The 23,941-nt window shown below is 35.6% G+C and overlaps 1 long non-coding RNA gene and 1 pseudogene across 2 annotated transcripts in view; both read left to right on the top strand.

Annotated features, from left to right (window-relative positions):
- LOC309631848 overlaps nucleotides 1–23,941 on the top strand; it is a 466,259-nt gene that overhangs the window by 407,489 nt on the left and 34,829 nt on the right. The window lies entirely within an intron of this gene.
- LOC309631744 (RNA-binding protein 3 pseudogene) lies at nucleotides 15,482–16,660 on the top strand (annotated as a pseudogene). The gene has a single exon. The product of its transcript is annotated as an RNA-binding protein 3 pseudogene (transcript).

Below are 23,941 nucleotides of genomic sequence, written 5' to 3'. Positions count from 1 at the left end.
CTATACATAGAGAATCCTAAAGATGCCACCAGAAAACTACTAGAGCTAATCAATGAATTTGGTAAAGTTGCAGGATACAAAATTACTGCACAGAAATCTCTTGCATTCCTATACACTAATGACAAAAAATCTGAAAGAGAAATTAAGGAAACACTCCCATTTACCACTGCAACAAAAAGAATAAAATATCTAGGAATAAACCTACCTAGGGAGACAAAAGACCTGCATGCAGAAAACTATGAGACACTAATGAAAGAAATTAAAGATGATACAAACAGATGGAGAGATATACCATGTTCTTGGATTGGAAGAATCAATATTGTGAAAACGACTATACTACCCAAAGCAATCTACAGATTCAATGCAATCCCTATCAAATAACCAATGGCATTTTTTATGGAACTAGAACAAAAAATCTTAAAATTTGTATGGAGACACAAAAGACCCCGAATAGCCAAAGCAGTCTTGAGGGAAAACAACGGAGTTGGAGGAATCAGACTCCCTGACGTCAAACTATACTACAAAGCTACAGTAATCAAGACAATATGGTACTGGCACAAAAACAGAAACATAGATCAATGGAACAAGATAGAAAGCCCAGAGATAAACCCACGCACATATGGTCAACTAATCTATGACAAAGGAGGTAAGGATATACAATGGAGAAAAGACAGTCTCTTCAATAAGTGGTGCTGGGAAAACTGGACAGCTACATGGAAAAGAATGAAATTAGAACACTCCCTAACACCATACAGAAAAATTAACTCAAAATGGATTAGAGACCTAAATGTAAAACTGGACACTATAAAACTCTTAGAGGAAAACATAGGCAGAACACTCTTTGACATAAATCACAGCAAGATCTTTTTTGATCCACCTCCTAGAGTAATGGAAATAAAAACAAAAATAAACAAATGGGACCTAATGAAACTTTAAAGCTTTTGCACAGCAAAGGAAACCATAAACAAAACGAAAAGACAACCCTCAGAATGGGAGAAAATATTTGCAAACGAATCAATGGACAAACGATTAATCTACAAAATATATAAGCAGCTCATGCAGCTCAATATTAAAAAAACAAACAACCCAGTCCAAAAATGGGCAGAAGACCTAAATAGACATTTCTCCAAAGAAGACATACAGATGGCCAAGAAGCACATGTAAAGCTGCTCAACATCATTAATTAATAGAGAAATGCAAATCAAAACTACAATGAGGTATCACCTCACACCAGTTAGAATGGGCGTCATCAGAAAATCTACCAACAACAAATACTGGAGAGGATGTGGAGAAAAGGGAACCCTCTTTCACTGTTGGTGGGAATGTAAATTGATACAGCCACTATGGAGAACAGTATGGAGGTTGCTTAAAAAACTAAAAATAGAATTACCATATGATCCAGCAATCCCACTACTGGGCATATACCCAGAGAAAACTATAATTCAAAAAGACACATGCACCCCAATGTTCACTGCAGCACTATGTACAATAGCCAGGTCATGGAAGCAACCTAAATGCCCATCGACAGACGAATGGATAAAGAAGGTGTGGTACATATATACAATGGAATATTACTTGGCCATAAAAAGGAACGAAACTGGGTCATTTGTTGAGACGTGGATGGATCTAGAGACTGTCATACAGAGTGAAGTAAGTCAGAAAGAGAAAAATAAATATCGTATATTAACGCATGTATGTGGAACCTAGAAAAATGGTACAGATGAACCGGTTTGCAGGGCAGAAGTTGAGACACAGATGTAGAGAACAAATGTATGGACACCAAGGGGGGAAAGGGGTGGGGTGGTGGTAGTGGTGGTGTGATGAATTGGGCGATTGGGATTGACATGTATACACTGATGTGTATAAAATTGATGACTAATAAGAACCTGCTGTATAAAAAAAGTAAATTAAATTAAATTCAAATATTTTAAAAAAAGAATCCGGGCACTAGATGCTAATCTGGAAGCACTGGAGAACTGAGAAAGAATCATTCCAAGTTCCAAAACAATAGGTCACTATATTTGAAAGATAGTTTGGGAGAAGATTCAGCACTGAGAAATGCAAAGAAATAATCGGTTTTGAAAGAAGTAATAAGCTTATCTGTGTGGATTTAGTAAAATATACCTTCTCATCCTGCTCCAGTTAACTTACTAGAAAATACTGAATAATTTTGAGCAATCATATGTGATTTAATAACTTCCACCCTCCCACTCTTACCAGGCTTTATATAAAATTGACATCTTTGAAGTTTGTCTTCTTTGAAAGTATTAAATATTGGGATAAAGAAAATTAGAATGTAGAAATTCTTCTTGATTAGCTGTAGATCATCTGAAAAAAATATAGCTAAGCTTTGAACAGCATCTTTCTTAAAAAAACATGACAGAACTCAATATCCATATGAAAGAGATAAATTTATATAAATATGAAGAAGATGTGGTATTTGTGAATAAATGACCATTGCTTCTCGCAACTAGCAGATTTTTTACTGTTACACATTATTAAAACACATAATTTTTTTAAATGTCATTATATGTGATCTAAAAATTCTATCTCCACAAATATTAACAATTAGCTTAAATATATCTCATCCTAAATGACATCACAATATCTCCATGTGTAGCCAATTTAAGATTTATCAGTCAGCTCATAAAAATTCCACTGAAATGGATTACAAAACTATCATGGTAGTCAGTGCATCATGAATACTATAAAGATTCTCATATGCTATTTAACTCAACTGCTGCTTACCTTTACAGATTAAAGATTATATGTACATATATACATAATTTTTGCAATTATTTTAAATATTTCTATTCATGCTTGGAGCAGAGGAGAAAACAGATATCCAAAGTATATCTTAGATGCTAATATTTATATAATATAGACTATTTGGGTAATATGGTTTAACATTATTTAGTAATTTATTAATTCAGGTAAGACTGCCTAAATTCAACCCCAAGGCCTGAATGCTCTGTACATTTTTAAATCAAACAACACTGACAATGTTAACAGGAATATGACACAAAGTAAAGCAGAATATACTTTATCTTTCCATATCTATTTATATAGCTACATTAATCTGAATTGGCTACGTTATGCTGCAGTTACAATCTTTCATTGTTTCAGGGACTCAGCCTGAGAAAGGCTTCAACTCCATGTTACAAAAATTGCCAAGACAAAGTAGAGAGGGGGGACAGAAGGAGAGTAGACAATTCTGTACCACTCACCAACTCTCAAGTTTTTGCTTCTGCTCACATTCCATTAGCCAAAGCAAATGGATGACATATCTAATTTCTTCAGCTTATGGGGAATGTCAGTCCTATCATATGCCCAGAAACTGGGGAGTCAATAACATTTGGTGAACAGCACTAATCATTACTGTAAGAGTCAAATACGTGCCAAGCACCGTGGTAGTTACTATAGGCATCCATGCTATAAACACAGAAGTATAGTCTTTTAATTTAAGAGTATATATCATCAAAACTGTTCCTCAAAGTCTTTCATTTTACATTTCTTATTTTGTTCTCCCAAAAGATTATTGGAAAATTGTTATTTAGTTGAAAATGTCAGGGGAAAAAAAGGTCTCATACCAAAAAGACACATTACTTTCTTTAATATTTCTTTTAACTATAGTTTTTCCTAAATTAAGCAGTTTGAAATCAAATTATTCTTGGTACAAGTGATTCATAATTACTTTTGGTACACTGATCCATTCAATCAATATTTATGAAGTTCCTACAATTCATAAGCTCAGAGCTAGTTGTTATGCAAGCTTTAAAGATATCTCTAAGTTTCCCTACCACAAGATACTTAAAATTGCATTACTCAATTTCTTACTGAATGATGACTTAAATCCATCTGTGTGGAGTGTCTTGGGTTCTAATACAGCACTACAGGTCTAAGTATGTAATTGAGATACATATAGTTTTTTGGTGTTTTGGGGGGTTTTTTTGTTTTTGTTTTTGTTTTTTACAGAGAACTTAGCAGTATTACCTCAGTTATCAAGCACAAACAATTAAAGCAAACACTATTAAAATCTCATTGTAGCAGAATAGTTTTAAAGAATCAGCTAACCAAATAATATTTTTAAATGATGTTAGATTGGAAGAGCTATCTAGTGGGAAGTCACAGGGTTGTGTTCTATTCAATGTTTTGCCAAAGACTAAATTCTCGATATAAAAGCAGTACTCAAATTCATGATGACAAAGAGCATAGACAAAGCATAAGGAAAAGCCAGCATCATGTATGTTTCATTATTCAGCAATAATCTGGAAGCCAACACCTGTGATTTATTCCATTTTAACTCTATCACCATACCACTAGTCCTAGCTTGTTTCCTCAGAATTCTAAATTAGCTTCCACTCTTGAAAATTTTGAAATGTTTGTTTCCAAGAAAGTAATTTGGTCATCTTAGGCCTTGACTCATGCAAACTCTAAAACACTATCTATGGAAAATATTATCTGAGTTATATGTGACACAGGCTAGTGAAGTATAAGGATCTAGATTCTCAATTGCATCAAACTCTTCCAAAGTCCTAGAGATGTCATAGAAGTATGTTCACATGGTCATATGCTTTTACAAAATTTTTACAAATTAGATTTTAGCCACTTTCAATTAAGACCACTGGCTCTTTTCACTGCTTCTGCTCTGTGATTCTTCCCATATTCTGGGTGCCATTAAACTGGCTACAAGCATTGTTTTGATATTCAGCTAAGGCACAATTGATTTGGGAACAAATGTGGCAAAATATATTTGAGTTTTAGTCATGTTTATGTATATTTATGTCATTGTAAGCTGTCTAGGCTTAGGAATGACTTTCAAGCATATTCCTAATGACCACTCAGCCAATGATTCTTTCATGGAAGTACAGGGCCAGAGATCATAGTGTATTTTGAATGTTCCCTGCAGGGGCCAGCACGAGAAGTATGTAGGTATTAGAAGAGAAACATGCTTAAATGTAGCCAGAAGATGGTTGTTGGAAAATTACTCTAGCTTTTATAACCATATATGATGAAACAAAGAGGTTCTCTCAACTCTGACAATCCTAGAATTTTATATGACATCAATAAAAAGTTGTGAGGCTGCAAGCAACTTTTCTATACTATCAATTTAAGATAAAAATTTTATTTTAAAAAATTTTTTTAAAATTTAAATTAAAAAAAATTTTAATTAAAAAAATTAAAACAATTAAATAAAAAATTAAAACAAAAGAAATAAAATAAAAATTCAGACAATCATACTACAGGAAAGACATTCATACTTTGTTCTTTTTATAGAAAAAGATATGAAATTATTGTCGTGTGAAGAAGTGGTCAAAGTATGCAGCCAAAACATGGGAAAATATATTGTAGAAGTGTTTTAGACAGTTAATTGATAACATGACATTATTTTTCAGGATGTTGCAATGGCCATGGTATCTACCAGCTTCTGAAGACATATAACTCTGATTTCTTTTCTCAGTCTAAATAATCATTTCATATGTAAATCTGTATTTGTGTGATTATAGATATATTTTTTATAGAGCCCTCCCAAAATTGCTCTAGCTTTAACTTAGGTCACTCAAAATTTGGAGCCACCCCTGAATCAGGACCTCCAGCATCACCATTCATCATCTTTATCATCACCATCTCCACTACAGTCAAGGCAGAATTATGCAAGAATGACAACTGAAAAACTCCAATCCCAAATTTCTTCTATAAATCTATAATATTTGAGCTGTCAAAATTGGTGGAGGTGTGTATGTGTATTTCATAAGAAAGTTTACTTATCCCTCTCTGTTCTGTTCTTCCAAAAATAATGAAGGAGGCTATGATAGCTGGTTTATCATCTCCCTCCCTTTACCACCCTCAGTCTGGTAAAGTATATCAGTCACATCGTTGATGATGACTCAGTTTCAGCTGCCTTATATGGATAAAATAAGAAGGTTGGGCTGGATAAGCTCCAAGTCCTTCTGGCTTTTACTTACTATGATTATACCTCAGATATTAACCCAGTTTAGGATATTCAACAGATAGACAAATGTAAAAGTTATATTATTTTAAAATTATATGAACCCATCACCAAAGGCCAATGACTCAAACAGTCGTGCCTGTGTAATGAAGCCTCTATAAAAACCCCAAAGGATGGATCTCCAGGAGCTTCCAGGTTGGCGAGCACGTGGGGGTGCGGGGAGAGTGGTGTGCTCAGAGAGCATGGAGGCTCTGAGCCCTTCCCACATAATTTGCCCCAAAGCAACACTTCCATCTGGCTGTGTCTGAGTTGTATCATTTTATGATAAACCGGTGATCTGGTGACCTTGTACAAGGGCTCTGACATGGAGGACTTCGGGTTCAGTGTAGCAGATGGCTTGCTGGAGAAAGGAGTATGTGTCAAAAATATTCGCCCAGCTGGGCCAGATCTTGGTGGCTTAAAGCCCTACGATAGGCTCTTACAAGTTAATCATTACCGAATGAGAGACTTCGACTACTGCCTTGTTGTGCCTCTCATAGCAGAATCTGGTAATAAGCTGGACTGGGTTATTAGTAGAAACCCCCTGGCTTCACAGAAGTCCATAGAACAGACTCTACCAGGAGGAGAATGGAGTGAACAGAACAGTGCTTTTCCCCAACAGTTGAGCCACGGTGGTAATTTGGAGATACGAGAACCCACTAATACATTATAGCGACACTTTTTATAAAGCAGGACAAAAGACGATATCTACATGGTGCTAAAAAAAAACCCTTTAAGATTTTTGTGACATTTGAAGCACAGATAATCACGTGGCATTAACTGCATGCACAGGAGTCTTTTAAATCTCATGGCTCATGTTCACTTCCCCTTTCAAGTTGAAGAGGTTTCTTTGTTGGTGATCACTGTGGTATACGACAGGCAAACCCCTGCCAAGCCCAAGGGTAGAGAAAAAGAAAAACAAGCAGGCCACCCATTTCTACAGTTAACATCAGAGGAAATTTTTTACAAGTCCATCTTCCTATTCCTTTCTTTTTTTTTTTTTTAATATCTTTATTGGAGTATAATTGCTTTACAATGATGTGTTAGTTTCTGCTTTATAACAAAGTGAATCAGTTATACATATACATATGTTCCCATATCTCTTCCCTCTTGCATCTCCCTCCCTCCCACCCTCCCTATCCCACCCCTCTAGGTGGTCACAAAGCACCGAGCTGATCTCCCTGTGCTATGCGGCTGCTTCCCACTAGCTATCTATTTTACGTTTGGTAGTGTATATATGTCCATGCCACTCTCTCACTTTGTCACAGTTAACCCTTCCCCCTCCCCATATCCTAAAGTCCATTCTCTAGTAGGTCTGTGTCTTTATTCCCTTCTCGCCCCTAGGTTCTTCATGACTTTTTTTTTTTTTTTCCCCTTCGATTCCATATATATGTGTTAGCATACGGTATTTATTTTTCTCTTTCTGACTTACTTCACTCTGTATGACAGACTCTAGGTCCATCCATCTCACTACAAATAACTCAATTTCGTTTCTTTTTATGGCTGAGTAATAGTCCATTGTATACATGTGCCACATCTTCTTTATCCATTCATCTGTCGATGGACACTTAGGTTGCTTCCATGTCCTGGCTATTGTAAATAGAGCTGCAATGAACGTTTTGGTACATGACTCTTTTTGAATTATGGTTTTCTCAGGGTATATGCCCAGTAGTGGGATTGCTGGGTCGTATGGTCTATTTTTCGTGTTTTAAGGAACCTCCATACTGTTCTCCATAGTGGCTGTATCAATTTACATTCCCACCAAGAGTGCAAGAGTGTGGAATTAAGAAAACACTCCCATTTACCATTGCAACAAAAAGAATAAAATATCTAGGAATAAACCTACCTAAGGAGACAAAAGACCTGTATGCAGAAAACTATAAGACACTGATGAAAGAAATTAAAGATGATACAAATAGATGGAGAGATATACCATGTTCTTGGGTTGAAAGAATCAACATTGTGAAAATGACTCTACTACCCAAAGCAATCTACAGATTCAATGCAATCCCTATCAAACTACCACTGGCATTCTTCACAGAACTAGAACAAAAAATTTCACAATTTGTATGGAAACACAAAAGACCCCGAATAGCCAAAATAATCTTGAGAAAGAAAAATGGAGCTGGAGGAATCAGGCTCCCTCACTTCAGACTATACTACAAAGCTACAGTAATCAAGACAGTATGGTACAGGCACAAAAACAGAAACATAGATAAATGGAACAGGATAGAAAGCCCAGAGATAAACCCACACACATATGGTCACCTTATCTTTGATAAAGGAGGCAAGAATATACAGTGGAGAAAAGACAACCTCTTCAATAAGTGGTGGTGGGAAAACTGGACAGGTACATGTAAAAGTATGAAATTAGAACACTCCCTAACACCATACACAAAAATAAACTCAAAATGGATTAAAGACCTAAATGTAAGGCCAGACACTATCAAACTCCTAGAGGAAAACATAGGCAGAACACTCTATGACATAAATCACAGCAAGATCCTTTTTGACCCACCTCCTAGAGAAATGGAAATAAAAACAAAAATAAACAAATGGGACCTAATGAAACTTAAAAGCTTTTGCACAGCAAAGGAAACCATAAACAAGACCAAAAGACAACCCTCAGAATGGGAGAAAATATTTGCAAATGAAGCAACTGACAAAGGATTAATCTCTAAAATTTACAAGCAGCTCATGCAGCTCAATATCAAAAAAACAAACAACCCAATCCTATTCCTTTTTAAAATGAGAAATGTCTGTTTGAAAATGTTCTCTATTTCCTTAATTCACTTTGAAATCAGTTTCTTACTACGAAATCATTCTTGTAAGAATTTAACCAACAGGCTTTTCATAAAGCTGGCTCTACTAGGAGAACTAGTTTGGTGAACTACTGGAACTGCTGCTATGGGAGGGGTACAGGTATAAAATCTTGTGACCTGTTTTTTTTTTTTAAGGACACGTTTTTAATAGCTGAAAAATCTCTGATAATGAATTAGGGTGTTTAGCAACACTGGGAATTAGTTATTTTTAAAATTCAAGACTAAGAATTTAAGAGAGAATGAAGAGTCTATTAAAATGAGGTTTATCTTAATGATAGGCAAATCAAACTCATACTCTTGACATGTTTTGAAAACTGGTTATATTGAGAGGTGTACAGTACATGTACTTAAAAATGACACTGGACTGTCTTTTGTTCTGAGCCATGCCACTTACTGAAATTGTAAATACATTTTTCACAAAATGCGTTGCCAATTATTATCATCCCTCAAAGCAATAAATTGTGATAGTTGCTTTTAATGTTTGTCAGCAACTGTTTTCATTTGTTCAGATATTCTGAATAGTTACACTAAAAACTGTTATTTGGTGAATATAAAAAAAAAGATCTGTATATTAATTGTAGAATCTCCATACTGAAACAATTATTTTCCATTTTTATTTTGGTCAATAATTCAAACAACTTCTTAGGTAAAGCATTTGAACACTGTGTCCTTTGTTTAAGGAAAAAAGTTCACCTTTCTTTTTTGTGCAAAGAAATGTATTATTTCAATCATAGTTCAGAACCACCAGGGCAAGAAAGTATAAAGCAGAATCATGTTAAGGAAAAAAAAAAAGATCATGAGTCACTTAAATATGTATTTTTATTTGTAACAAACAAGTATTAAACTGTAAGGTATTTTTGTACAAATTTAACACTTTAATAGCATGGTATTTATCATCTATGTATGGTTTTGGGGAATTAAAAATTGTTGCAAATATTTGTATGGAAAAAAAAAAACCCTCTACCAAATGGAAGAAGCAGTGATTTTAAAAAGCAAAGAAAAAAAAATTATATGAACCTTATAAATAATAAATGAGATGAGCATGCAATATATCCTCTGGTTATACTATACATATATCCTCGATTTTGGAGAAAGTGGCCAGATGGGAGGAATTTTGAGGCCAAGGGAACAGAGCAGGCAAAGATTTAAGGTAAAGGAGAACATAATTATTGGGGGAGCTGGAAGTTTTTTATAACTGTAATATTCTACTACGGTTATTAGTATGTGATCAAAATAAGGCTGATGCAATTAAAAGGAGCCAATTTTAGATGCTGTATGTCATTCATGTGAAGAATCTGGAAATTTGAGAACACATGTCTCCGTGTTCAGAAGAGTGATGTGATCAAATTGGTCCATGTATTAGTTTCCCACTGCCACTATAACAAATTACCACAAATTTAGTGGTTTAAGACACAAATCTATTATCTTACAGCTCTGGAGGCAGAGGTCTGAAATGGGTCTCATGAAGCTAAAATCAAGGTGTCCACAGAGATGCATTTCTTCTGAAGGCTGTAAGGGAGAAACCACTTCTTGTATTTTCTAATTTCTAGAGGCCACCTGCATGACCTGGTTTGTAGCTGTTATCACTCCACCCCCTTTGTCACATCTTCTGATTCTCCTTCCTTGCTCTTTCCCTTAGCAGGACTGTTTTTATTACATTTTACCCACCCAGATGATCCAGGATAATCTCCCCATCTGAACATCCTTAATTTAAATGCACCTGCAAAATTCCTTCTGCCACGTAAAATGCCATATTCACAAGTTCTAGAAGTTGGGACATGGACATCTATGGAGGCCATTTTCTGCCTTCCATATTGACTTAGATAATCTCTCTACAATCATTTAAAAATATTTAATCAATTCTCTGTAGCAAGACGTACATGAGTGGTTGTGGCTAAAAGGATGAACAAAATATGCATAGTCTCTTCTCTCATAGCATATAGAAGCTGGTAGAAGAGGAAGGTATTAGTCAAATTATCATGCAAATATACAATTATTCTGTGCAATTATAGCAAGAAACTGATTATCAAGATTAAGAAACTGAATTTAAAGTACAGAAAGCTATAGCAGTTTATGAGAGGGAGATCAAATATAGCCTATAGTATCAAAGAAGGCTTTCCTAAGCAACTGAGAATAAAAACAAAAGTAAAATGAAAAGTGCCTAGTATTTCATTTGTGAGGTCTATTAGATGGTGGAGAAAGCTTATTAGGTTTTCTTGAGAAGCACATTAACAGTTAAGAACATAGGAATAACCCAGATTTCACTGAACTGAATAAAATGGCAGGTGAAAAACTTCAGGTAAGATATGCTGACAACTCTTCCAAGAAGTTTTGCTAAGAGGAGGGAGAGGGGGAAAAAAACTAGAAGAGAACGTGAATTTGAAGGAGAAACAAAAAGAAAATAAACATGTATGAGAAAGTAAAAATAGCAAGGTTGAGGTTAAAGATATAGTATTAGGAAGGAATAACTGATTAACAAAAGACCCCAAAACCAGCTGGGAAGACATGGAACCCAGAGCCCAGATGGAGGAACAAACCTTAGAAGAATCACTCTGTTCATTGTATCAGAAGGGAAAGAGAAAGTATGATGTGAAGTTAAATTTTAGGTGTGCAGGTGAGAATTAGAGAGTTCCTTTATCATAGAGTTCATTTCTACAAAAGTGGGTGGCATGGTCCTATGTGCTTAGCAGCCAAAGTGGCATCATGGAGAAGACAGGACAGTTGGACTGATGAAAAATTAATGTTTTACCAAGGAGATGAGATGGCAAATGGTGGATAATGGAGTAGAGGGTATTGCCAAGAAAGTGGTTATGTCATATATAAATGAAATTTTAAAAAACTGAAGAGAGGAGAGAGCTAAATAGAAGAGTCATATCACTAACTCCTTCAATTCACTCATTCACTTGACAGATATCTATCAAGACATACTATGTGCCAAGATCTACCTAGGCATTAAAGAGTCAAGGAAACAGCAATTTCAGAAAAGTTAAAGTGAAGTAGTATGACAGAAAGCTGGAAAGATAAAGTTATGGTCTGAAAATGAGATTTGAAATCAAGGTTACAGATATTATCAGTTAGGAATGGCTGATATATGTATCAGAAACAAAAGTGGTTAAAGGAAAAGGTAATGAACTGGCTCAAGTAAATGAAAAGTCCAAGGGATGAGTTAGCTTAATGCCAGAAGACCCAGGGCTCAAATATCAGGACTTGGAATATCTCCATTCTTGGGTATAAAACATGTTTTTTTTGGTTTCATTCCCAGGTACAATAGGTGTCAAAGTGTTTCCTACAGAGCAAATGGCCATAGAAACCTTAGCCTCATATCCTTTCAGTCACATCCAATAAGAAACACCAAGGGTTTTTCCCAATCTTCCACAAATATTCTGTGAAAGAAAAAGATTGGACCAGCTTAGGTTAGGCTAAACTAGTTACTGTTACTAGTTACTAGCAATACTTTGGCTTCCAAGGGGGTTCTCCAGAAAGAGAACCGTCAAGACAAATGGCCTTGGATCCCCAAGGGAGGAATGAATAAAATGAAATAGAGAACTGTAGCTAGAAGAATGCAAATGGGATGCTGGAGAAGTAAACTATGAACATCCACTAAAAAGACATAATTTTTCTATTTCTAATGTTAGTATCTCCTCTTATATGGCCACAAGAGTTGATGGCTAACATGGATGGGAAGTAGAAATCATTAGAACTGAGAAATTCAAAGTAGTGTTGGTTCACCAGGTTAGATATTAAAGTCACCTGGGACAATGGCACATCTTGGGAGAGAGTAGTAGACTTCTATGTGCAAAAGGCTTTTAAAATAAAAGTGAATGAGAAGGCTGATGGAGGGAAATAAAGAAGGTAGAGATGGCAAAGCTAGATGACTCAAGCCTACTATTATTTTTCTAAATAATGTTATATCCCACATATTGTCAAATACCATTTTAATCGATATTTTAATATTATCCTTGAAAAAATGATTATTTTGAATTTCTGAGTAACTGACTTGTCTAACTTTTTTTAATGTTTTAGGAAATTAAAATATAGTGAAAATACTCAAAGTACTTTCAGATTTAACAATTTACATAATATATATTTAATCCTTGGACTTTTAATACATTTTTGTCTCTTTCCACATTAAAAAAGAGTAATTTCTTACTTTGTCATTCTGATTATATACACTCAACTTTAATAACATTTGTTTTTCATTTCCCAGGAATTTTCATGAAATTTCATTCATACTAATAGAAGCAATGTGACACTATGTTATATACATGCATACACATATATTAGAAGATTGATATTTGTAAAAACATACTTTTAAAAAGATATTTTTTTCAAGAATCTAAATAATGGGGGTGGGGGAGAGGGAACTGGATGAAGGCAGTCAAAGGGACAAGATTCTGGTTATAAGATATATAAGTACTAGAGATGTAATATATAACATAAACAATTCACACTGCTGTGTGTTCTATATGAAATTTGTTAAGGGTAAATCCTAACAGTTCTCATAGTAATAAAAAAACTTTTTTCTATTTCTTTAACTTTGTATCTACATGAGATGATGTTCACTAAACTTAATGTGATAGTCACTTCATGATGTAAGTCAACTAATTATGCTGTATATCTTAAAGTTACAGTGCTGTATGTCAATTATTATCTCAATAAAAATGGAAGAAAAATCTAAATTATTATTATACAATTTAAATAATAATGCAAGAAAATATTTAGAGTTGGCTTTTGTTTGAGAAATAGAAATTATGGGAAATGTAACTCAATTTCAGTTTTCATTAACACTAATATATGTCTAATCTGGAATAATTTATTCTTAGATTCCATGCTTTTAGAAGCAGATATGTGAAGGGAGCAGAATATGCCACCCCAAAATGCACCACTTTAGCAGATGAATTATTTGGGGCTGAAGGCAGTCAAGACCAGCAGACTCAGAAAGAGCTTTTTTACCTCCCTCTTAACTGCCTAAAAAGAATTTGGATAGGGGGCTGAATCCAGGAGAGAGCTATTACCAGAGATAACTTTATCTGAAAGACTCCTCTACATAGCAGGGCAAATATCTGATTACCAAACATCTGCTCTTCTCATCCTCCTGTGAATCACCCCTCTCCCCTTTGAAGCCCCAGACCCCTATCTCTACCCTTAGCTCAGGATAGCATGTAAGCCTCAACTGGCTGACTGCCTTTAAGTGTCATGTCTTTGTGGGGTTCCCATATGTACATAACTAAATTTGTTTCTTCTGTTAGTCTGTCTTATATCAATTTAATTATTAGACCAGCCAAAGAACCTAGCAGGGAAAAGTTTTCCATCGCTGCACATTATTCATGTTAATTTTCTAAAAACTTATACTATTGATAGAAAAATACAAGTGCCCAACTCAATAGAACATGAAATGAATCAGTGAAAGAAAAACGTCTCTTTCCTTGTTCAAACAACTTAGATCATTCAAGTAGCTTACTACTACAGGTTATGTGTCTTTTTTTTTGCATTATGAAGGAAAATAAACTATATAGAAATTCAGACAGATACAAGAACATGAGATATCTTGAAGACATTGAAACTGAATCCCAGGCATTATGTTATCACAATGATTTAATGAAGCTATCATTACCATATCAGAATTCCCATCAGATGCCGATATTATTTAGACCTCAGAAACGCATGTTTAACAAGGGAAAAAATAAGAACGACTAAGTAAACAAATTTGAGATTGGCATAGAGCTGATATATATTCAAAATTTCATAATGCTTTAATAAGGTAAAGAAAAAGGAAAAAAAAAACGTTAAAGGCTTTTAGAGTGTATACTATTCAGGCTCTAAGTAAATGAAACTCCTTTTTTGATGTTATTGCTTGTTACTGAGTAAATTATTACTTATGCCTCTGCAAGGCAAGGTATGAAGAGCCATAAGCATCTAATACTTTAAAAATTATTTCTACAATGTTCGATAATTTTTCAAAAGGCATATACAGAGGAAATTTCAATTATTAAATTAAAAAAATAAATGCACGTTTACCTTCTTACCTTCTGAATAGTTACAACTGAATGGAGTACTTTTCCTCCTCCCCACCTCCTCCTCCCATTCCCCCTCTCATTCTCACTTTCTCCTTCCCTCTTCCCCATTTCCTAAGTGTGGCAGAAAAACAACCTGAGAAAAATGCCTTTTCATTATTCTATAGCCACACGTTTTCATTTTTCAAACTCATTATATTTGACAAGAATCAATTTAAATTACACTAATGAATCTGCACTTGTATGAGGAATTATTTTTTGGTTGACAAATAAAATGTTCCTTAGATAAAATAGTAGACAAAACAGCACTGTTTTGAGGGAAAACAATAAAGGCTTTCTAAGTATAAGGGAAACTTAGTCATGAGAAATAGCTGAATTGATTTCCAAAGAGTGATCAAATTCTTCCACTTCTTCAAATAAACTTCCAATGCAGTACTGCATAAAGAGACCCCTTGTGAGACACTATTTTACTATTGTGCTGTAAGATTATAATCTGCATTAAGGATAGACAAGTTCTAACTTTTTAATATTTCTTAGATAATACCAAAACTGATAGCCACAATTTGTGATATTAACTTCATCTAAAAATGCATTCCAGATACTGGAATAGGGAAATCTGCGTGAATTATACTCTAGTCTAGCCTACAAAAAGAAAGGACAGCCCAGTCTCTTGGCTTCTTGGCGGTAGCTGTCCCTTTGGCCTTTTACTTAATTTCCAGGACTTGAATTTACCGCCATGTCCTCTGAAGAAGGTAAGCTCTTCGTGGAAGGGCTCGGCTTCAACACTGACGAGCAAGCTCTGGAAGACCACTTCAGCAGCTTTGGACCTATTTCTGAGGTGGTTGTTGTCAAGGACCGGGAGACTCAGCGATCCCGGGGTTTTGGCTTCATCACCTTCACCAACCCAGAACATGCCTCAGATGCCATGAGAGCCATGAATGGAGAGTCTCTGGACAGTCGTCAGATCCGTGTAGACCATGCGGGCAAGTCGGCCCGGGGAACAAGAGGGGGTGCCTTTGGGGCCTATGGACGTGGTCGCAGCTACTCTAGAGGTGGTGGGGACCAGGGCTATGGAAGTGGCAGGTATGACAGCCGACCTGGAGGATATGGATATGGAAGGTCCAGAGACTATGGCGGCAGAAGCCAGGGTGGTTATGACCGCTACTCAGGAGGAAATTACAGGGATAATTATGACAGCTGAGATGAGGCATGCACACCTAATGTAGATACACAAGGAATAAAACTTCTTCTGATCCAGGACCATCCCTCCAAATGGCTGTATTTATAAAGATTTTTGGAGCTGCACTGAAACATCTGTTTTAGTTACATCAACTTCTTTTTCTGAGTAGAGCTCCCAAGGTAGCTTGTTAAAGACCTTTCAGAAAGTTCAATGTGTTTTTTTTTTTTTAATTTTTCTCCCATTTAAAGACAAATTCTGAGACATTTGTGGAGTCTGGATATTTTTTCCTTTTTTACCAGTTTTTTAGTTGGGGCTCTCAGGAATGTTGGTTCTGGCAAAAAATGTTTGGCCAGACTGATTTTTTTAAATAATGTGCATCTAGGAACATTTTAAACACCTGTACACAATGTTTAATCGTGATTAGGAAGCAATTTCTGACTGTAACTATAAGAAATGAAGAACATGATTACTTAGAGGTGTTTTTTACTCCAGATCTCTGCCTTGATTATATAGAAGTTTCTGAAAAATATTTGTGTGTAATTTTTTTTTAATACTGGAAGAAAAAAATAATTCTGTTGTGTTTCATGTAGCATTTAGGATGTCTTTCACCGAGTTGATTAAAAAGATGAAATCTGAAAACAAACAAACAAAAAAAAACAAAAACAAAAAGAAATGACAGAAGGAAGGTCATTAATGCTGAAAAATATGGAGAGGCATTGAGGTTTTTTGTTTTGGTTTTGGTTTTTAACAGAGCATCTCTGAATACATTCATGTTATTTGTCCCAACCTCCAGTTTTGAATTTTTTAGAGGAAGTGTGGAGGAAGATTTTGGCAAGAAAGGAGGAAGAGGAAAGGAGGAAATCTAAGTCTCAACCCCATGATCTGCCTCAGTTCCAAGTATAGAGATTTTGTTCTTAGTTAGAAACATTTTTCCTCCAAGAGTTAAACATGGTAAAGAAGGTCCACTGGGTAAGAGAAAATGCTTTGGGGCTACAAATGTATTCATTCATTTAACAGAACTTAAGTACCTACTATATGCTGCTCCAGATAAAGCTAGGAAACAATATCTGCTCTCAAGTAGCTCACTGTCTAAAAAAGGGGTGGGGAGGGCCAGAATATGTACCACGAGGTATGATATAGTCAAATTTCAATAATATGTATATGCACTGGTTACTAAGGAAGAACAGGAGTTAGCAACACTGAGGAAGGAAAAAAGTATTCAACTTAGAACAGTACAAATACACAGGACTAAAAAGGGTCTTGAATCAAAAAACTGAACAGCAAATACCTTGATATATCTGGAATACAGGACTGTGAGTAAATGTAAAACAATCTGACTGAAAAGTAGGTAGGGCTTTTAACACCGTTGAAAAGTTAAGGGGCTTCCCTCGTGGCGCAGTGGTTGAGAATCTGCCTGCCAATGCAGGGGACACGGGTTCGAGCCCTGGTCTGGGAAGATCCCACATGCTGCGGAGCAACTAGGCCCATGAGCCACAACTACTGAGCCTGCATGTCTGGAGCCTGTGCTCCGCAACAAGAGAGGCCGCGATAGTGAGAGGCCCGCACACCGCGATGAAGAGTGGCCCCCGCTTGCCACAACTAGAGAAAGCCCTTGCACAGAAACGAAGACCCAACACAGCCAAAAATAAATTAATTAATTAATTAATTTTTAAAAAGTTAAGAAATATTATAAACATAAAAATGAGATACCATTGAAGGATTTTCATATAGTAATAATGCCTATTTTTAAAAAACACCTAATTCTAGAAAATAAAGCACAAAGCAAATAAAAATCACATATCATTCTTAAGAAAATCAATATTAACTTATATTGCATTTCTATCATAAATACAAAATAAGAACTCCTTTTTTGTAATATGACCACAATACCAATAGCAAACTGAAAAAAAAAAGTAAGAATTCCTTAATGACTCAAATACCCAGTTGGTGCTAGAATTCTGAAATAGGATAATGACATGACCGCAATCACATTGGCAGTGGTAGAGAGGGGAAAACTGAGGTGGGTGGGGACAAAACAAGACAGTAATATGACTAACTAGAAGCCTAGTGCAAAATCCCAGACAAGCAGGTATGCCCAGAAGATGCTTGGCTTCTAGTTCGGAAAGGTTCCAGATGGGAGTTTACCTTTATTCGACTCCATCCATTCACACTAATAGAGTAACTAGTTCTACCTATATTGAAGATGATTAATTTTAGCAAAATTCTAGTCAAAAAAATGATTAGGCTTTCTAGAAGGGGAACCCATAAAATTCAAATATTAGAAAACAAGAATTCTTAACTCTTGGATCCCCTATATTAAAGTTTGCAAAGTTATAATAATTAACCCTTATATATAATTATGAGTCCTTTTATATAGGAGTATAATAGCTTTTAGGCCGTGAAGCAATGACTAAGTCATTAAAGGGCAATTTCTGACCATTTCAGCTTGGAAGGCAGTTTTTCTAAGAATTACAAACCAAGGACAGAGACAAGGAGAAGTAAGAGATTCAAGTTCAAAAACTACAGATGCGTAATATTCTTGGTACTGCCCTGTCCAAACTTGGCTGTCTACATTCGCAAATAACCCTGGAACATCTGTTTCAACAGTATTGGACCTCCTGAAGAATAAAATGAGATCTCCTTTTGTGACGAAGTCTAAGGTAAACTTGGAAATTTGGGAAAGGATACTTCCCACACTCATACCCCCCAGAATTATATGGGCAGAAGAGGGAGGGACCTCTTTTTTAAAATCAAATGCTCTTATAGAACATTTAGTACTTCCCGAATTTGTAATCTCCATCCAACTCCCCACTCAGTGAATAAACCAGCCACATCATAAGGCAGCTTTTAGTCCCTGATACCATCACCAAATTTGCTAGTCTTTTTATTTATTTATTTATTTTTGGCTGTGTCGGGTCTTTGTTGCTGCGCGCGGGGTTTCTCTAGTTGCGGCGAGCAGGGGCTACTCTTCGTTGCGGTGCGCAGGCTTCTCATTTCAGTGGCTTCTCTTGTTGCGGAACGTGGGCTCTAGGCATGCGGGCTTCAGAAGTTGTGGCACTCGGGCTCAGTAGTTGTGGCTCACAGGCTCTAGAGCGCAGGCTCAGTAGTTGTGGCGCACGGGCTTAGGTGCTCCAGGGCATGTGGGATCTTCCCAGACCAGGGATCGAACCCGTGTCCTCTGCATTGGCAGGCGGATTCCCAACCACTGCACCACCAGAGAAGTCCCTCACTAGTCTTATATATACATAAAGGAGTTGATAAAATTCTTAATATTCCCCATTTTGTAGGATAAAAATTGAAGGAGGTAAGAATATAATATTTAATGAACCCCTTTATGCACCACACACTGTACAGGACATTTTACCTGTTTTATTTCACTTAATGAGCAGATGGCTGATGGTTTAGCCATTGGAATAATTTGCTAACAGTAAAAATGTAGTAGAGAATTAAGGCTGAAAGTATCACATATCAAGTAGTATAAAAAGCTGTATGTTCTTCACTCACCTCTTAATTCAAATTATGTTGTGGCACCTAATATGCATATAATGACTTTGTTTTGTTCAATGTAAAGACTAATTTGTCTGAAAGATTTAGTACTGATCCATGTAGAACTATGGTCAGTATTGGAATTTGAGCGTCAGTTATTTTTTAAATGTGTAACATTATTGACCATATACGTTATAACTTATGAAATATACACTATTAGAAAAAGATACCTATGAGGAGAAACCATTTGCCATTTTAAAGTTACATTAATATAGGAAAAGTATCTATCAACTTAGTCACTTGAGACATTTTTTAAACAATTTCTGGATCTCACTTTGAATTTTTATCCTCAAAGCTTTCTGTATAGTGTGGGTATTGGCTGGAGGTCTGCAGGGGCTGGTTGCAGAGAACTAGGAAAACATTTCACCTTCTCCCTCACTGCGACGCTCAGTGTGCACCCACACTCCCTGTGGTTTGCACCTCTAGATTTATAAGAACAAACCAGGAAAAAAGTAAACATGTAAAAGGAAAGTAGATAGGATGCTAGAATGTGAGTAAGCCTTCAGAATAATTTACTCCAAAATCAAAGAAGGTAATTTAAGCTAGCAAAAGATCAAGGGCACGAGCTCTTAGCCATAGATTCTGGCACTGCACAGAACCTCGTTAGCGTTAGGGGTTCAAACAGAGGCCCCTCTAGAGAGGAAAGTGAGGGAACCAAACTCCAGAAGCCCATCGGGAAGCTGACACTATTTCTTCTGGGAATAAGTTCTTTTCAGAATGGTATATATGCTTCCTGAGAACTATTTTGTGTTTTTTTTTCCCTACAGTGTAGGATTAAACATCCTGATGAACAAAGGACATTTCTGAACGCTTTTCCACATGGTTTGAACCACGGCCAATGCCTCTTAAAATAAAAGACCTTGTCAATTTAAATTCTGGTGTCCTATGTTTGATTTGATTTTATTATTTTTAGTTTCGTAAGCCAATAGTTTCTCAAGCCAAGTGGGTGCAAACGGTAATCACAGAAGTTCAGTTGATTAACTTTCATTTATTCTTTATGTGGAAAAAAATTGAAAATGCTATGATTCCTGGTACTGCTAGACAAATAGGATTTGTAACTATTTTACAAATACTAAAACACATACATTTACTGAGCGCTTTTCATGTCGCAGGCACTGAGAAGCTCTTTACATATATTAACTCATTTAATCATCTTTACACTACAAGATATGTGCTATTACTCGTTTTTTATACAAAAGAAAACTAAGTCACAGACAGTTTAAGAAACCTACTCAATGTAACTCAGGAGATGACAAAAAAGGATTCATATCCCTCGGCTTGGCTTTATAGTTCTATGCTCTTATCTGCTATGTCACACCATGTTTACCGAGTTTTCCTTCTGTTGGCTGGTGTTAGCCTAAGTTTTTCCAGATTATCAGCTGTTAGAAGGCAAACAATTTAAAACAAAAATAGAGTCCATGGACTGAATTAAGGATTAAGGAAAACAGTGATGTAACTTTAAGAAGAGATTTTTTAAAGTACGTTCTGGCATAAATCAGTGATTCTCCAGAAATAGGATTATCTAGGCCTGGCATAAATCAGTGATTCTCCAGAAATAGGATTATCTAGGCCAGCCTCCCAAAATGCCAACTGAATTTCAGAACCATTTTCTTAATGTCCGCAAGGCAAGTAGCAAATAGAAGATATTATTAGATACTGCCAATTAACCAACAGTTAAAATGTATTCATTTTTATGTAAATAATTCAACAAAAATTGGCAATTCACAAAGTTGTGAACTACATGAATACAAACTATGAATCTTTGATTAAGATTCACAGACTGTTTTTAATGAGTCAATTTTGGAAGTGCTTTCTGTAGAAGAGTAACTCTAGGAGAAAATAGTTGTATATAAAATAGAGCAAATACCCATTATGAGGCACAAGCTGGAGAAAAGTAGGTCATGTTCTCATACTTAGCAATCTAAAGGAAACAGTATAGAAATCTAAAAAATTGTTTATGTATATATAATAATTTATAAACTAATTCCTTATGGTTATTTCATAGAGGAGCACTTTCTTGGAGTCAAAGAACTCTCAGTGCCCTACCTTTTTTATTTAAGAATCCCATGATCCATTCCTCTCATAGGTAAATTGTTAAGTGTATATTATTTGCATTTGATGTATATATGTCACAAACATATGTCTTCTGTTTTAGTATTTGGTGATCTGGTAGTTTTGCTTTATTTACTTGCCACATATTTTAGAACTGTCAATTAGATGGTATCCAGATGAAAACAGGAAAAATGACATTGAAGGGTCTGGGAAAGTCACTCCTTAAGTGACATTTTGGCACAAAAAAGAAAAAGTAGAGGCATTCCTGATAAATCTCTGAATATTTGAAGAAAAAATATGTTCTGAGTTGCTCCTGCTCTAAAATGTTAAACTGAGCTTCCAAAGTAAGATTCTAGATAAGGATTTATTATGGGGACCACAAATCAGTGCAATGACTCTTAAACCCCTCAGTCACACTGATGAAGGTTTAAAGTACAGTCATTTTGAAGAATGGAGGGATGGGAAGCCCTATCTCCCAACTCCAAATCAATAAAGAAGAGCTGTAGGAAGGGAAGGAGATCCACTGAATGAGTGCTTATCAGCTTTGCATTTTCCAGGTTAAGGTCAAACACCTGGCTACCTTTTTTTTTGATGAAAGGCACAATGGAGAGGTCATTCCCACTAGTCAGCTGGTACTCAGTTTTCAAGAAAATGAATTTATCAGGATTTTCCACAGACCAGATGCAGGCCACATAAATGAAAGAGCACATATGGGATCATTTAAGTTCTTTTCATGAAGACCACTGGAAGAGGTGTAAAGACCTCAGCAAAAGAAAGAGTTAAGTGACAGGTCAGAATGGAGATAATACATCAAGAGAACTGCTAAGTAAGCCAACCTGAAAAAGGCTATATATTGTATAATTCCAACAATATGACATTCTAGAACAGAAAAAAAGTATGAAGACAGTAAAAAGATTAGTGGTTTCCAGGGATTAGTCGATAGGGAGGGATGAATAGAGCACAGAAGATTTTTAGGGCAATGAAACTACTCTGCACAATACTCTAATTGCCAATATATGATTATACATTTGTCAAACAAATAAAAGGTAAAACTGAGTGAATCCTAATATAAGCCATGGGATATAGTTAATATATCAACATTCATTTGTCAATTTTAACAAATGTACTATACCAGTGCAAGATGTTCACAGGGAAAACTGCAGGGGGTGGGGAGGGGGGCTATATGGAAGTCTCTGTACATTCTACTCAATTTTCCTATGAGCATAAACTGCTCAAAAAATAAAGTTTCTTGAAATAAAAATAAAGGTATCTCAAAAAGAAAGCAGCCAGAAATTGTTTTAAAAGATAGCACCAACCACGAAAGAGGAGGAGAGGTAAGAGAATGGGGGAAGGAAAAGGAAATGAATAGTATTTGAAGGTGTGAGACTGGGTGAAATTATTTGAAACATGGTTGGTATGCACCCACAGATGAATGCTTTCAGAGACATTATTGTCCACCTTGCCAATTGCAGAGAATTCTGAGACTAGTGGTTAGGAAGCTTCCATGAGTGTCACTCTTGATCCTTAGTCAAGTCACAATTTGTCCTTAAGGATACTTTTTATATACCTCTAGCTGCAAATATTTATAAGGGTCTCCCATTACCCTAACGTTCTTTTCCAAATACCTGAATTTATAAGGTAGGATAGAAAAACATCACTACCCAAAAATATTCATAAGTGAATTGATGACCTGTAAAACCCATTATCACTGAAATCTCCCCAATTAATACTAGTTTTCCATATTCGTTGCTCAACCTCTTTAACGTTCAGTCGCTACTGACTGTCGACTGGAATGCTGAAAATACTATGCAAATAATATTAAATCATTTACAAAGTAAAATTTTAAAAGTAGCAAATTATTTATAAAGTGATGTTGGAAAATACAATTGGAAAGCCATAGACAAATGGTGATATACCAGAGTTTAACAAATTAAAAACTGAAGAAAAGAATCCAAGTTTCAGAAAAGATTAATTTGAGTATCAAAGCATTAATAAAAGATCTTTCGGAAAATGGGTAGTGCCTGGTATCAGATGTTTTTAAAAGAGATCCTTGTACTGACTGGCTGTAGGATTCAAACATAAGGTGAAAGGATCAGGTCATACCATCCTATCATTTTGTTTGGAAAATCATAATACCCTAAACTATTGTAAATAAGAGGAAAATACCTCCATAAGTTTCTTTCATTTTTTTAAGATACTGTCCTACTATGTCCACCCCCCCCCCAACTACCTACTATGACATTTTGATCCTTTTAATATATGTATAGTGGGCTTTTTCTGATACAATTACGTGTTTTTATGAAGTTTTGAATTTTATTTATTTTTTATACAGCAGGTT

The sequence above is a fragment of the Balaenoptera borealis genome (assembly GCF_965194805.1).
Source record: "Balaenoptera borealis genome assembly, chromosome: 7".
Taxonomy (NCBI): domain Eukaryota; kingdom Metazoa; phylum Chordata; class Mammalia; order Artiodactyla; family Balaenopteridae; genus Balaenoptera; species Balaenoptera borealis.
This window is presented reverse-complemented; position numbering and strand designations above follow the sequence as displayed.